Consider the following 17,922-nt stretch of genomic DNA (forward strand, 5'->3'; position numbering starts at 1 on the left):
CAGAGGAGTACAGAAACTGGAAAATATGATCAGAAACATTTGCATGCCCTGGTTTTGTTAAGGGAGCTATCAAATGTGTTTTAGAAGGCTGACACAAAATCTGTAGTCTATGGAGCAAGAAACTAAATTTTTTACTTTGACACCTTTTTGTGCTTTTTTCCTTCTAGGGTCAGATTTTAAAAGGGATATTGTTACTTGGCAATCAAGGTCATGCCTATGATTACCTTTGTCCAGATGCTTATGTTGATTTTTGAAAAAAAGACTGTGAGAAAATCTTGCTATTCTTAATATCCCTGCTGATGTTTTACTAACTGGCTGAACTTCAGAGTCAGTAATCTTGGATTGAGCCCTAGCTCTGCCAAATCCCATCTACATGAACTTGAATATGTTGCTCTTTCACAATCTCAGGTTTTTCAGATTCGAAATAGGAATGCTAATAACTTCTTCCAATTAGTATTTGGAAATCACTAATTGGAAATTAAATCACTTAGAATTTCTGGTGAATTATAAACCTCCTACATGTTACCTATTGTTATGGTTAACATAAAGGCTCTTACACAAGCAAGTTTATTTGATTGTCACTTTAGTCCTATGAGGTGAGACTGGGGAGTTGTTACTGCTGTTTAAAAAAATGTAGTAAACAGAATCTAAGGAGCTTGTGAAGTAGTGTAGCATCACATTAGTGGCAGAGCTAAGGCTCTAACTTCTCCTTGAATTCCAGATCATCTCCCTATTTTATAGCTCCAACTCGACCATGAACAGCAAGGCTTAAACCCAGGAGTAAATGTCAAGGGTGTGGCTTTTCACTAACAGATATGGAAGTGTTTTATAATTTTAATTACTAGTGTATAATAGGTAAAAATATCAGTGTTGTCAAATGATAAGGACTTCAGGGGCTGCAGATTAGTTGCATTATGTCATAATCTCTGAGCATCTACCTCTGTCTACCTCTTTCTTAAACTCAAGAAAGTAACCTTTAATTGCAGTATAGCATTGAAAAGTAGAAATTAAGAGAAAACCAGAAGATCGTAATTTCTTTTCATCAAATTTTTCCTAGAAAATCCACACCCAACAATTTTATCCAGCCAAGCTCTGATATAGCAGCCTGAAAACAGTTCATTTTACAAACTTCTATTTAAATGTTAGCACAAAATGTACAGACTTCTCAGAATCATGTGTGTTTGAGTATTTCCTGCTTTCATTTCCAGTTTAATAGTATATTTTACAATATTTAGTCCTCGGTTCATGTGAGATGGCCAATGAACACCTATGTCTTTCTTGTGGTCAAAATAGGGATCTATTACAGTGTAAGAATTGTTCAGGGATTCTGGAATAACACAGGAAGAGAGAAAAGGGGATGGTGTCATGGTAGTGTTAAAATGGCTCAAAGTTAACCATATATTCTTACATATTATCATTAAGATAAGTGCTATGATTTCTTTGCAAAACATGTTCTATAAGCAAACTTGCTTTGCCTTGGTCCTATTAGTGCATCTTTTAAATAGTTTTTTCCTCTAAATAGAAGAGCATAGAGTTAAGAGCAAACAAGAGGTAGACATAAGCAGTTATGCCATAACACACTAGATAATTGTTAAATAAAGGTATGGATCATGTAGAAATTCTTCTCAATACCCTGATAATAAGCACTAACATATCTCAGTATTTCAATAACTGTAGAATTATCCTAAATTTAAGTGAGAATCATTTTGGATTTCTCTGTTTAGTACATGTGATAGATCATATTGTTTTGCTCTGAATATTTACTGTACTTCCCTGAGAGATTATGTGTCCCACTAATTTCTAAATCACTGATGTTGGACTTGTCCATGAAATTCTTTTAGCCCAGCTACTTTTCTTTGTGTCGGTGAAAGTGACATGAGAGTATTCTTTGTGGGATATATAAGAACATATAGATCTGCCCTTAACCTTTTCCATCAGCAAGAGGCCAGAATGTCCCAGAGGATCTAGTCCCTTCATCCTGAACCATGGAATGAACAAAGAAGCAATCAAATTACCACCAAAATATAAGGCACGCAAGAAATAAATTTTGTTTTGTGAAATACTGTATTTTTGAAGTAATTTGCTATTTTAGCACAGCCTGGTGAAAATTGGTTAATATACTATAGAAATACATATGCAAATAAAAATTAAGAATATCTCAATTTTCCCTAAACAGATTTTTAAAGAAATGTGGGGGTTTCTTTTCATTCTCTATCCACCCTTATGCATAGATGCAAGGCTGGATTATATTTCATAGTCTTTTGAAAACAGGCAGCTGAAGAAGTATCATGAGTGAATGGTGGACCATTTGTTTCCTTTTCCCTTCAATGTGCCTATCTAATGTGATGTGATCTAATAATGAGAGCCATATTAAGAAGGAATCTGTACTGCGAGCTTCCCTTTGATGGTGGTTAGAGTTTAACAATGGGAAAATCATTTAACATCACTTAGCCCCATTCTCATCCCATGTAAACCCACACTTCCCTCCTTGGGTCTTTGCAGAGGCTGTTCCTATTGCATGGAATGCCCTTACTGTTCATCCCTAGCTTGTACATGATGTTTCAGGTCTTAACTCCAAATTTCCATCCTCAGAGAAGATTCTGTGATCCTAGTCAACTTATTTAAATCTTCTCCACCTCTCTCTCCTGTCTGTGACATCTCTATTTGGCTTCTATACATCATTCATACAGATTGTAACCATTTGTTTATTTGCCTGGTTACCTGCTTACTACCTGGTTTTTCAAGGCTGTAAGTAGATGTGTATCTTACTTTCTGCACCAGTGTAGTTCCAGTTCAAATCACAGTATGTGATATTGAGTGAATACTCAAATACTTTGCATGAAGAAATTAATTATAAGGCCTATATTATATTGTACTTAATATGTGTAGGTACTGGTTTAAGCACAAACTTCTATCCCCATTTTATATGAAGGAACTAGAATCTCAATATGTAACATTCCCAAGAACACACAGTTGGTAAATGGCAGCAGAGTCAGGAATCAAACCAATCATGGGTCTATAATCTGTGTGTCCTTAACATATACACTTCTCATCTCACACTATAGAAGTGAATGAACACTGGAAGAAATATATACATGACAAATATTTTCTCCCACTCTGTGGGTGGTCTTTTCAGTTTAGAGACCATTTCTTTTGTTGTGCAGAAGCTTTTTAATTTTATGAAGTCCCATTTGTCCATCCTTTTTATTAGTTGCTGGGCTGCTGGGGTTCTATTGAGGAAATCCTTGCCTATACCTATTACTTTCAGAGTGTTTCCTGCTCCTTCCAGTACTAACTTCAGAGTTTCGTGTCTGGTATTTAGGTCCTTGATCCATTTTGAGTTGATACTAGTACAAGGTAATAGACATGGATCTAGTTTCAGTTTCTTGCAGATGGGTAATCACTTTTCCCAACAACATTTGTTGAAGAGGCTTTTTTCTATTGTATATTTTTGGCACCTTTGTCAAAAATGAGGTGGATATAATTGTGTGGATCCATATCTGGGTCCTTTATTCTGTTCCACTGGTCTTCTTGTCTGTTTTTGTGCCAATACCATGCTGTTTTTATTGCTATGGCTTTGTAATATAGTTTGAAGTCAGGTATAGTGATATCTCCAGCATTGCTCTTTTTGCTGAGTATTGCCTTGGCTATTCGTGGTCTCTTGTGTTTCCAAATGAACTTTAGGGTAGATTTTTCAATCTTTGTGATGAAAGTCATTGGGATTTTGATGGGAATTGCATTAAACATGTAGATTGCTTTCAGTAGTATAGCCATTTTTACTATGTTGATTCTACCAATCCATGAGCATGGGAGATCTTTCCATCTTCTGTAGTCTTCCTCGATCACTTTCTTCAGGGGTTTGTAATTCTCCTTGTAGAGGTCATTCACATCCTTTGTTAAATTTACTCCTAGGTATCTGATTTTTTTTGAGGCTATTGTAAATGGAATTGTTTTCATATATTCCTTTTCAGTTTGTTCGTTGTTGGTGTATAGAAAAGCTAATGATTTTTTAAAGTTGATTTTGTATCCAGCCACCTTGCTGTAGCTGTTTATGGTGTTTAAGAGTCTTTGGGTAGAGTTTTTTTGGGTCTTTAAGGTATAGGATCATATTGTCTGCAAGTAAGAATATTTTGACAGTTTCTTTACCTATTTGTGTTCCTTTTATTTCTTCTTGCCTAATTTCTCTGGCTAGAAATTCTAGTACTATGTTGAATAAGAGTGGGGATAGTGGGCACCCCTGTCTCATTCCTGATTTTAGGGGGAATGGTTTCAGTTTTTCACTTTTAAGAATGATGTTGGCTGTAGGTTTGTCATATATAGCCTTTACAATGGTGAGGTACATTCCCTAGTTTTCTTAGAGCTTTTATCATGAAGTAGGGTTGGAGCTTGTCAAAGGCTTTTTCTGCATCTATTGAGATGATCAAGTGATCAGACAAGGGACTGATAACCAGAATATACAGGGAACTTAAGAAACTAAACTCTCCTAAAATCAATGAACCAATTAAGAAATGGGCAACTGAACTAAACAGAACTTTCTCAAAAGAAGAAATCCAAATGGCCAAAAAGACCATGAAAAAATGTTCACTATCTCTAGCCATAAAGAAAATGCAAATTAAAATCACACTAAGATTCCACCTCACCCCTGTTAGAATAGCCATCATCAAAAACACCATCAACAACATGTGTTGGTGAGGATGTGGGAAAAAAGGAACCCTCGTACACTGCTGGTGGGAATGTAAGCTAGTGCAAACACTCAGGAAAAAAATACAGAGGCTTTTTAAAAATCTAAACATAGATCTGCCATATGATCCAGCAATCCTACTGTTAGGGATATACCCAAAGGAATACGACACAGGTTACTCCACAGGCACCTGCACACCCATGTTTATTGCAGCACTATTCACAATAGCCAAGTTATGGAAACAACCAAGATGCCCCACTACTGACGAATGGATCAAGAAAATGTGGTACTTGTACACAATGGAATTTTACTCAGCCATGAAGAAGAATGAAATCTTATCATTTGCAGGTAAGTGGATGGAACTGCAGAGCAGTATTCTGAGTGAGGTTAGCCAGGCTCATAAGACCAAAAATCGTACGTTCTCCCTCATATGCGGACTTTAGATCTATGGCAAATGCAGCAATGTGGTGGACTTGGATCATATGACAAGGGGAGAGCACATATGGGAGATATAGGAATAGGTAGAAAACCCAAAACATGAAAGCGTTTGATGCCCCTACTCCAAAGGAACTAATACAGAAACCTTAAAGTGACAGAGGTTAACATGAGAAGGGAATCAGTAATTAGTGTAAAGATCAGTTAGAGATGAACAAACATGGATTGTAACACATATGTACACAAAAGCAATGCTAGGAATATTTCTGTATAGCTATCCTTAACTCAACTAGCAAAAATGCTTTGTCTTCCTTATGATGTTTATGTCTTTTCTTCAACAAATTTAGAGATAAGGGCAGAATAGGTTATGCTTGGAAGTGGGAGGGGGAGGAGGGGAGAGAGGGTAGGGGTGGGGGCAGGGGGGAGCAATGACCAAAACAATGTATGCATATGTGAATAAATGAATAATTAAAAAAAGAAATATATACATGAAAGTGGCCTGCATAAGGAGTTAGGCAAATATAACATAAATATTATTAATTTGCAGCCAGCTGATTTTTCTCCTTTGCAATATATGTTTCAGTTAAAATCACAGATGTATATATACCCTTTCAGAATTTCTTTTGCAGACCTATCGAAAAAGTCAGGATGTATTTTGAATGGAGTTTTGGAATTATTATTTATGTCAACATGAAAGGTAGTTTGTGATAGCTCTATTCACTATTTAAAAAAAACTGCTATTAGGTAGTAACAAGTGGCCAACTCATCCAAAATGTTTTGCATTTTTGTACTTGTTGAGTTCTAAAAATTCAACAATAAGTCACGATCCCTAAGTATAAGTAGTTCAGAGGTGAGAAGGAAAATACATATGAAGAATTGGATTCTTTTTACTCAAAGTGTGGTCTATGACCAGCAGTATCAGTACAATCTGAAAATTTACTAGAAATGCAAACTTTCTTAACTCAGGTTCCCAGAACAACTGAATTAGAATCTGCAGTTTACCAAAACACCTAGCCGACTAGTATAAATGTTAGAGATTCTTGAGCCTTAGTTTAAATTAATGTTAAAAGTGGAATGTTACAGTATATATAAATTAACATGAAAACATTGTGATTTGAACACCAGCCTAAGGTGGTTTTGGGGTATGGGTCTGACCAGAGGTTATTCAGGGGAGCTACAATGTGCTTAGGATTTGAAGGCTGAATAATATTTATCAAGGAGGGTGGGGAAGAAAATTGCATACTAGAAGGAAGAGGAGAGGTAGGCAGTGGGTATATATGGAGTTCTGAGAGCTCCTAAATCATTTAATATGACTAGAGGGAAGGAAAGGTGAGAATCAGGAGTAGTAGAGGCAAACAACAGGGAAAATTGTGAAAGCTCTTAAATTGCATGTTAAAACATTCACATATTTGAATTGAATGTGAGTGGGAAATAAGAAGGTCGGTTTTTTTTTTAATTTTAGAAAGATCACTCTGGTTGCCATGTGGCAGATGAATCAGAGGGAGGCATAGAGAAAGGAGGGATGATTGCAAAATATTCAGATGACATATAGCTGGGTGGAGTAGTTTCAATAAAAAATGACAGAAGAAAAATTCATAATGATTTCATGACTTAGATGCTGAATCCAAGCAATAGGATTAAATTTAACAGGCAAAGATAAAGCTCTTCATCTATGTGAATGTGAATGTGAATGTGTTTTGTTTGTGAAAGTATAAGAGGAAGGCAACCATTGGTTAAAAAAATTGGTAAAAAAATCGCCAAACAAATGTGGTTGTGGGTGTGGCTATAACCAAGTTGCTGCAAGTGATTTTTGGGCATTAGTTCACTGAAGAGCTAAGTCTCTGTGTTTATAAGTAGAAGCAAGACCTCTGGCCAATGAGAAATAACTTCCTCTCTAGTTTTACAACTTTCTCTCATTCACCTGTGCCTTTCTGTACCATCTACACCACCACTTTATCAAAAGGCAAATCTGCTATTCTCAGAAGGTCTAAGAACAGCCCATGTTTGCTCTTGGACTGCAAGTAAGGCTGGAGGATTTTCCCACAGAGAATTTTTGTATAATGAACCTCAGTACAAGCTCTCAAAATGCACTTTTTGTTGTGTACTCACTGTTGTCTTCCACCACGGGGAAGAGAACAGAGATCTCCTTGAAGAAATATTTTCTATTATTTCTTGTGTTCCCAGTCCCTAGCACAGTGCCTGATTCAGTCTAAGCATTTAATGTTAACAAAGGGATGACTGAAACAATGGACGAATGATTGGCTGAATGGGGAGAGTTAAACAGCATTACTGTGAAAGAGTAGATGGTGCACACATAGACATGTGCCCCACATAAGGGATTGGGAGAACAGCTGTAGCCTTTCATGAAAAGAAAATACATAACCCTGTGATTTTCTGGTCTAAGAAGTGAATGGTCCATTAGCAACACTTTAGTTCTTTCTACAACCCTCAAATCATATGTGTACACTCATACTCAAATTTTCCCTGGTGAGCTCCCGTGCAGCCTTGGCTGCTTTTCCTGGAGCCTCCCTCTCCTGTGATCTGTGTGTGATTTGTGTCCCTCCCTGGGGATTATTCTCTGGAGCAGTCCCTGGAGCCACGCCTCTGGAGTCCATTCTTCTGGAGTCATCACAGCTGGGCATCAGATGTCAGTACCCCAAGATGGATAAACATGCAGTCTCTGTGCATTGAGGTTAGAAAGCTGTGAGGACCTGGTCTGATAGCCAAATATGGGATTGTAAACCAAGAATACATGATGAAAGCTCTGTTAGAGACAATCCCTGGGCTCCAGCCTCGGAGTCCTCGAAAGCTTTTTACTCACCAACCTTTTGTGGAGAACCAAAGGTTTCTATCTGTTCTCCAGTGTTAGTGCATTTATTTCTAGATTCCAGTGTCCTGCACAATGGGAACTCCACTACCAATATAATTTTTATGATTATTTATTTGTAAAGCAAAATGAAAACATGGAACTATATGAATTTTATATAACTTCATTTTTTTTTTGATGGTACATTTTTTAGCTTAGACTCAGGGTCTGCTGCTTGCTAGACAGGTACTCTTCAACTTGAACCATGCCCTAGACTTTTTTGCTTTTGCTATTTTTTTGAATAGGATCTCCTGCTTTTGCCGGTGGCTGGCCTCAAGCCACAATCCTCCTACCTATGCCTCCTATGTACCTGGGAATATAGGTGTGCACCACCATGTCCAGTCCTTTTCTAAAGAGCCATACAAACAAAATCATAATGAAACAGGAATTCAGCTCACACAAAACATGTAGTGAATTCCTATTAGTGCTACACACTTGTATGAATTTCTTTTATATTTAAAATGATACTTGCCAACAAAATATGTACACATGTAAGTAAATACAAAAAAAAAGATACCTGCCTTTCAGTAATGTGCATTGCAATTGCAGAATGTGCCCTGCCTTTTTAGTAGAGTAACATCTGTGAGGCAGGAGTAAGAGTGATGCAGTTCTTGGCTCTAATATTAACTCAAGTCCATAGCCACAGTTATATCAGAAAATGTGTTTATTTACTACTCTGAGAGAAGCTAGACATCTCTAGAACTACATTTTGGAAGGGATTGGAATAGTCACAAAATACATGATCTGCTCTTTGAAATTGGAGAAGTCCACTAGTGATTTTTTTAAAAAGTATTGTTTTCTATGCACTTGACCTAAATTTTATTATTCTTTACATCTATTTATGCTCATTAGACAGTAAGGTCAGTTGCTACTGCTCTCAGTAGTAGTAGTAATAGAATAAGCCCGTTTATCAAATAGCTATTCTGTATAAACAACATGCTGTATAATAATCATCTTATGTGTTTCATAAAATTCCTAAACTCAGATTTTGGCCTATTCATAATCAGTGTTCAATTATCACAGCAGTTCAGTGTTAATCAATAAATCTTTTCCATCAGGAATCCAAGAGAAGCATAGTAATAGGAGTTCCAAATAATGGGCTATACTCACATTTCAGAAGCTGTGGCATATTGGTTCTAAATTATCTGTATTTTCTTTCAAGGGACTATGCTAGACAAAAATCTGCTGGTCCAACATCAGAGCAACTGTTCTTTCTTCTCCTTTGTACTGAGAATGGTGGAAGCCTGAAAATGCATTTCCCAGATTCACTAGCCAACTGGGTCTCGATAGTCCCAGTTTGCCCAGTTTGTCCCATAGATGAGAGAAGATTTTCACTGCTAAAAGTTGAAAATGCCTTGGCAAATGAGAATGAATTGTTCACCTGACATGGAAATACTGACATAAAACTAGAAAGCTTGAATGAAGTAGATGTTGTTTTTACTTCTGGCAACAACATTTCTGGGAGTGTGGATTCAGGTTAACTGATCACCACCATCACCATCAGCAGCAGCAGCAGCCTCAGCCCTCAGCTTTAACAGTGAGGATGGAAATGCCGCTAGCTCCTGCAATTTGTAGAGAGGCTCCTTGTAGTTACAAACTTCACCATTTCTTCAGTCCATTAAATAGTTTGTAAGTGATTCCCTATATTCAATCCTTCTCTACCTAAAATACCTACAGCAGTTTCTATTTTCCTGATTAGATATTGATAGAGGGCTCTAATAAAAGACTTCTGAATAAAGTGTGAAGCTTTCACAGAGATAGTAAAGCTAGTAAGAAAGTGAAGCGCTAGACAGAAAAACTAGAAAAAGCCTGATCAAATAGGTTTTTCTAAGATTGCAGAAGGTCAAAGAATAGGAATGATGTAACTTGAAGAACATGTGAAGAATCAACTACCAGTACTACCACAATGTGTTATAATTCTTCCTAGGCCTCTGTGAAATAAGCTCTGGATATTCTTGTAAGATTGAACTAGGAATCAGAAAAGCCCTAGATCTATTGATTGGAGTCATTAACCACCAGAATCTGAGGAACAAAGGAAGGTGAGATTGGTTCCACATCAATGCTTCTTCCCCAGTTTAGATATCACCTCCTCTATTGGGGTAAGTGGAATTCTTTATTTCTCTTTGGAAATCCTCTTAGCATAGTGCTTCATCATATAGAAAGGCATTTAAATTATATGATTTACTCTAATATTGTGTTGTCAGTTCCTTAAGAACATGATGTTATATCTTCAAGGTTTAACAGTGCTTGGCATATGATATGATATTTAATGGTTTCTCATTTCGTTAAAAAAATTTGAAACTCTTCTTGTATTAGTCAGCTTTTCATCACTATCATGGAATACTTTATGAGGAAAAATGCTTATTTAACTCACAGTTTTGAAGATTCAAGGGCAGGGCACTGGCATCAGCCTATTTCTTAACTGTGTCATTTCATGGTGGCTATTCGCAACAGGAGTGCATATGGGAACAAGCAAGTTATCACTCTAGAACCAGGAGGAGAGAAAATACGGACAGGACTGGTCTTGCTTTAGTAAAAAATTTTTATTGCTACAATTCTCTTTTGAGAAGTACCAAGAGAACTTCTAAAGAAGTGGCACAAGAAATATGTCACCTTCTCAATGACCTAAAGACCTCCCACTAGGCCCCATCTCCCAAAGGTGCCATTGCTTCTCAAGAGTACCACTTTGGGACCAACTCTGATTACAATGGGCCTGTGGCTGATGGCCAGACCACACCAGAATCATAGCACTTGCTGAAGGTGCACATAATACAAATCCTGGCAGTGCCCAAAATTCATCAACTACTTTTCCCTTCATTGCTTCAACCATCCACCTCATCTCTTTCATATTTCCAAAGCATGACAAGTTTGCATCTATTTCATAGATGTTGCACTTGTTTTAAAAGTCTGACAAAATCAACCCTCCAAGTCTGTCTACACTGTCCATACTGGCCTGGAATTTTCCATCCCACTGCCTCAGCCTCCTGAGAACTATAATTTCAGGCATACATCACCACACCTATCTCCAAAATACTTTTAAATCAGATAGCTACATGGTTTTCTCTCTTTGTTCCTTCTGATCTCTGTACAAATGGTATTTCTATATTATTACAGCTTTACATTATCACTCATTATAAAAGTTAACTAACAGCACAGCAGCCACACCTGCTCCTACCATTATTTTGCTCCCTTTGTCCTCTTTCATTCTTATACTTTTCCATATTACGTAAAGTATATTATTTACTTATTGGCTTCTTCTGTTTAACAATATGTGTTTTGACTCTTAAATTAAGGTCAGAGACAATCACATATGTGCAGCAGAAAAATATATATGTACCTAACAATAAAAATTAAAGAAAAAAGTATAAGAAAATAAATAGCCTGGTTTAAAAATTGGCCCAAGATCTTAGAATATTCTATATGAAAGAAGATGGAGAGATGGCAAATAAGGAAATTAAAGGTGCTCCACATATGTGTCAGGAAAATGCAAAGTGCAACAACCATGAGAGTCTACGCATGCCTCTTAGAATCACCTACAACCAGAACACTTAGAATACCAAATGGTACTGAGGATGTGCTTGGAACTGAGGATGTGGAACAATGGGAATTCCCATCCACTGGTGGTGGGGATGCAAAATAGTACGGCCACTTTGGAAGACAGTTTGGAATTTTCTTATAAAACTAAACATACTCTTATCATATGATCCAGAAATCACTCTCCCAAGTTGAAAATGCATTTGCACACAAAGTCCTACACAGATGTTTGCAGGGGGTTTATTCATAATCAACCAAACTTGGAAGCAGCCAACATGTCCTTCAGGAGGTGAGTGGATGTACCATGGTACATTTGAAGACGGAATACTATTCAGTGCCAAAGACTAAACAAAGAACTAACAAACCATGAACAAACATGGAGGAAACTTACTATGTGAAAGAAGCCAACTTGAAAAGGCTGCATAGTATCAGCTCTGACTACATGACACTCTGGAAAAAGGCAAAACTATGGAGACAGTAAGATGAGTGGTTTCCAGCATTAGAGGAGAGAGGGGGGTGGATAGGTGAAGCACAGAGGCCTTTTAGGGCAGTGCACTTGTCTATATGATATTATAATGATGGATAAATGATACTGTAAATTTGTTCAAGCACACAAAATGTACATCAGGAGTGGTCTCTAAGTATTTAGTGGGTTTGGGCTGAGAATACTGCAATATAGATTCACCAGTTGTAACAATGTGTCACCATGATGGAGGATGTTGATAATGGGGAGGCTGTGAATGTGGGGAAAGGGGAAATATAAGAAATACTTTTATGCATTTTCCTCTAATTTTTGGTTGGTTTAAAATGGCTCTAACTATAAAATCTACCTTGAAAAGGCTAAGCGGCTAATTTCCAATGCAGAACCTCACCATAGATAAGAAATTACCACTAACCATTTCTATGTCACTTAAAACTCAAATACAAATCCTAGAGAAGATAATTTAAGCCAAAATTCATAATGAAGCACAAGTACACTTGATTTTACTGCAACATTTCTTTAGCCAATACGCCTGGCCCTTTAGATTTCACAGGAGTATCATTATTCATGCATGCATTATTTCATTCATTTCACAAATGTTTAATGAATGCCTGTTGAGTCATAGGCAGCATACATGCAGACAAAAAGAATGAAGTGACTGCACTTACAATGTGGAGACCAAAACAACTGAGCAAACAGACAAAATGAAAAATAGATGTTTTGAGAAGTGCAAAGATGAAGAAGTAGGCATTGCTATAGAAGACCATGATGCTATGAAAAATAAGGCACTAGAAAAATAATAAGCTCTCTTTTGTTATTGTTGTTTTGGATTTTTTGTTTGCTTGTTTGTTTTAAACAGAGTTTCACTATGTAGCCTAGGCTGGCCTCAAACATATGATCTTCCTGCCTCAGCCTCCCCAGTGCTGAAATCAGCCATGCTTGGCTCTGCCAGCATTTTGATCTCAAACTTCTCAGGCTTCAGAACCGTGAACAACAAATGTTTATTCTTTGTAAGCCAGCTCATCTATGGAAATTTATAATAATTGCAACAGCAGATTACCATATTGTATCTCTAGGGTTGATTATACTTGTAACAAAAATTTTCACCTCCCTTCCCAAAAAGAAACAAAACAAAAAAAAAATGGTACCGAGAGATGTGGAAATGCTGGTAACACATATCTAAAATGGGAAAGAGACTTTGGAACTGAGTAACAAGAACAGGTTGGGAGTTCTGAGATACATGGTAGAAAGGTCTACATTGCCATAAACAGACTGTTAAGGGTGATTTTGATGAGGGCTCTGAAGGAGAGAAGAACTGGATAGAAAGCCTCAGTCTTTTTATGAAACACATAAGTGTGTAAAAACACACTTCATTTAACAAAGATTGAATGTTGGTAGAAATAAGGACTTCATTCTTTTATGGGCATTCTGAGAGGTCTCAGGTTGAAAAGAGAAATAAGTTATTGGACAATGGAGGAAAAGACATACTTGTTATAAAGTGGAGAAAAACTTGTCTGAATTGTGTTTGTGTCCTAGTATTTTGTGGAAAGTAGAACTTCAAATGGTGAAATTGAATCTTTGGCTGAGGAAACTTCTGAGAATAGTGTTGAAGATGAGGTTGACTTCACTTGATTGCATATTGTAAAATGTGGAAAGAATAAAATTCTTAAAAATACTTAAAGATGGAATTGTTTATCAGAAAGGGAGCAAAAATTAAAGACTCAAAACAATTTCAACTTATGCATAGTGTAAAAAGTAAGAAGCTAGAACATGAAAAGAGCTCTCAGGGTGTGACCAAATGACCAAGAAAATGGGACAATGTAAAGGAGGAAGTTTGTGTCTGTGGAGTCTTGGTCCCTGTGCTATCTCACATCGTAGGCCTTTGCCATAAATTTTCAATTCTCACAGTTCCAACTCCAGTGGGCCCACGAGTGGCACAGATAAGAGTGATTACTCTTCTAGAGGGCAGTCTCTGGTGGCAAACTTAGTGCATGAGCCTGGGAGAGGGGGGAAGGTGAAGGAAGATAAATGTCTGAATGACCTTGGGTGGCTGAGCCCTTCCCCTTCTTTCTTGTAATTATTGGGTGCATGTGCTAATAATTCAACATAAGAAGAAATTGTTCATAACAGCCTGGCTGTGTCCTCATCCCACATAGAACAAGATGTCCTATTGTGCTCCAGCCCAGCAATCCTTTTCCCTTGGGGTATAAAGATTCCAGCAGAATCCTTTCAGGCTCCCGCAGGTGCTGTACAAAGTTGGGCACACACAGATAAGACTCCTTGGTCCTGGACAGCTTTCCTGAGCTTTGGGGCAGGGGGATGGAGCTCACCATGGATCATAGGCTCCCATTAATTCTCTCTTCTATCATCTGTGAATAATAAAGTTACATTGCTTGATATGTTGTGAGAATATCTGTCTCACTGCGCTCATACTCTGGCAGTTGGGTTTCTACAAACCTCTGGCAGTTAGATTATGCAAACCCTCTTGCCAGATATAGAAATCGTAGCAGAAACTGGAGAGAGATTTAGAGTCCTTTTAAAACATTCATAGCCAATGCATGGTGATCTTCTCCGAAGGATTAATACTGGTGCACAGTGATTCTGCTTAACAGAATGCCTGACTCCACCTAGATATCAAAAAGCAAGGCCTCTCAACACAGCTGTGAACTTAGGATCTCAATCCTGAAGAGGCTTTGAAGCTGGGTAGAGAGCTACTACAAGGGTAGGGTTTGGGCAAAGAACTTCTAGAGAGACATCTGGCTGGGCTGTGGAGAAAAGAACCAACAAAAGCCATGGGAGTAGGACTACCAGAGCCTTGAGGACCTAACCTCTTCTTAATAAAATTGTGTAGGTAGGATCATCAACCAAGAGTATCTGGGAGATAAGACCTCTGCCCTAGGGCCTGCAAACCAGAGCAATGAGTTTCAGAAGCATATTGTTAAGCCATATTGTTCAATATTGTTGCATTGATGGGTTTCAAACTTACTTGAGAATGGTTACTCCTTTCTTCCTTCTGATTTCTCCCTTCTTGAAGGAGAATGTCTCCACTGCTGGCCCACCATTGTGTCTTGAAAGTATAGAACTTGTTTAGCTGTGTGTAGAGCTTGCTAGCTGTGTCTCAGAATGAATTGTACTTTGAATCTTAACCATATCTGATTTAGATGATATGTGGATTAGACTTTGGACTTAAACTTTAGAGTTGATTACAGATGAAAAGGACATGAGTTTTTGGGGGTCAGGGCAGGAGTATCATAGACTGAATATGCCCTTCCCCACAACACAATGTTTTGAAACTACATTCACAAAATAATGGTATTTGGAAATGGGTGCCTCTTGCAATAGTTAGGGTGAATTTCTCATGAATAAGTATCCTTTTTCTTAAAGGTCCCATAGAGATCTTCCACTCCTTAATCCATGTAAGTTCACAGAAAGATGACAGCTGTTTATAAAACAAGAAGCAAGTCCTCAAAAGATATCAAATCTTTCAATACCTTCATTGTGATCTTTCTAGCCTCCAGAACAGTGTGAAAATTAAATGCTATAGTAATTTGTTATAGCAACCTCAATGGACTAAGAAAGATGTTAAATGTGTCTAAGAGGCAGAAGATTTGAGGACAAATAACTGGAAATAATGCAATGGCTGGTGTAATGGTAGTGTCAGTCTATGTTGTAATTTGATGAGACGGTACACTTTTTATCATTTGAACCAGAATGTATGTATACTTGCTGCCTATGTTAGTCAGAGTTTTCTTTGTTTTGACAAGTACCTGATAGAAACAGTTTAAAGAAAGATTTATTTTTGTCCGATGGTTTCAGTGCATGGTCATTTGGATTGTAGTTTCTTGACTTGGAGGCAGAATCCTCTGGCAGGAAGACTGTGGTAGAATAAAGTTACTCACCTCATGGTGGCCAGGAAGCACAGAGAGAAAATAAGGAACTAGGTACCCAGAAAAACCTTCAAGACTACAGCTCCAGTGACCTACTTCCTGCAGCAAGGCCATACCTCTTAGTTTCTATCATCTCCCGATAACATCATCAACTGATGGACCCATTAATGAATTCATAGTTGGTGGACTCCATTGATGAAGTCAGACTCTACATTGATCCAATCAACTTCTCAAACCCACATCCATGGGCAACTGAGCATTTAACATATGTGCCCTTACGGAGCTCTTCAGATTCAAACCATAACACTTTCTCAGTCCATCGTTAACCACAGAACCAAACTAAATGTCTCTGTTTTGAAATTTGACTAGAAATCATTTGGCATATCTTCAGCAGTTTCTATGGGGGTTGCTGAAATGCACACAGTCCACTGGCTCTTAATAACAAATTTTAAATAATAATGTTTGAAAGAAGAACTTTTCTAAAATGTTCTAGTGATGTATAATCTCCCAGACTACTTTCATAATTGACTTTTTTTCTTTTGACGAGATACGCTATTTCAATTTTGGCTACTGACCAAAAAACAGGACGTTGTTGGAGAATCTGTATCTTTTCAATTTTACATAAAGAAACATGTGAGCACTGAGTTTACTTTTTTGTTTTGATCTTTGACACAGAGCTGCAAAATGTCATATTTTAGTTATAGAAAAAGTAACCATCTTGACAAAAATAAAAAGTGTGGCTGTGCAATGTCCAAATGGATTTATGTCCTGTACTGATGCATCAGAAAAGCCAAGAGCAAGTTCCCATATGACCATGACAGAAAATGCCTCTCATTAGCATCGTGTCAAAACATTCTTATTCATAATGAAGCACACTGTTTTACTCAGAAAAAAATGTTGAAATTGGAAAACCTAAACACCTGAAATTAGTTGCTCTAAATAATGCCTCAGGTATGAATTTCTGAAGCATATCTGGAAACAGTAACTAAAGATTAGAAATGTGCACATGTGTGTGTGTGGGGTGTCTCCATGGATTAGATATTGTATAACATGTATTCCTGCCAAAAACTCTATCAAAACTGTGCACACTAGACATCACAGATCCATAATTTAGTTCTTATAAACCCCATCTCCCTTGGCTGATTGTGCTCCAATTGGCACATTATAAAATGTGTAACTCAAGCCTACTTGGCATCATCATTTGGCCATCTTACTAAAAGCATCAAAGAGAAAATAGTACAGTATTAAGTGGGAGATTCCCAAATTTCAATCTTGCAATAAACCTTGTGTTTTCTCTTTAGATGAAAGGAAGCATTTTATTATGGAAACAGCAAAACTTTTGGAGAAAGACCTTTGTAAAACCCAATTTCCTGTGAAATCTGTGTAATGATATTTACCTCATAATGCTGCTTGATAATCAAATGAAAAACCTCACTCATATTAGCATTCCAGTAGAAGTTTGTAAATCCAGTGACTGGGTAAATTATTTAACTGCTCTGTGCAACAGTTTTCTCCTCCATGAAATGATTGTCATACAACTTACCCCAACAGTTTGAGTGAGCATTAAATGACTTAATAAATGAGAAACTTATGCTGGACGTGGTGGCATATATCTGCAATTCTAGTCACTCAGGACATAGTAATCAAGAGGATCATGGTTCAAATTGGTGAGACTCTCATCTCAACTGATAGGCTGGGTGTGGTGGTGAGTGACTATAATCAAAGCTACAGAGGAAGCATAGGATTGAGGTTCAAGGCCAATCCTCGGCAAAAAACATGAGACCTAACTGAAAAATAACCTAAAGCAAAAAAGGAACAGAGACAGAACTCTAGCAGTGGAGCACCTGCCTAGCAAGTACAAGGTCCTGAATTCACACTACAATACCACGAAAAGAATTAAAATACAAAATAAATGAGAAACGTTTAAAATATCTGTGGATAGATAGCAATTGCTCACAAACGTGTTAGGTACTGCTGCCATTACTCAGTGCCAATGTGCTGCTAAGTCATCACACATGAAAAATTAAAATAAAATAAA

The sequence above is a fragment of the Castor canadensis genome, chromosome 3, assembly GCF_047511655.1.
Source record: "Castor canadensis chromosome 3, mCasCan1.hap1v2, whole genome shotgun sequence".
Classification (NCBI taxonomy): domain Eukaryota; kingdom Metazoa; phylum Chordata; class Mammalia; order Rodentia; family Castoridae; genus Castor; species Castor canadensis.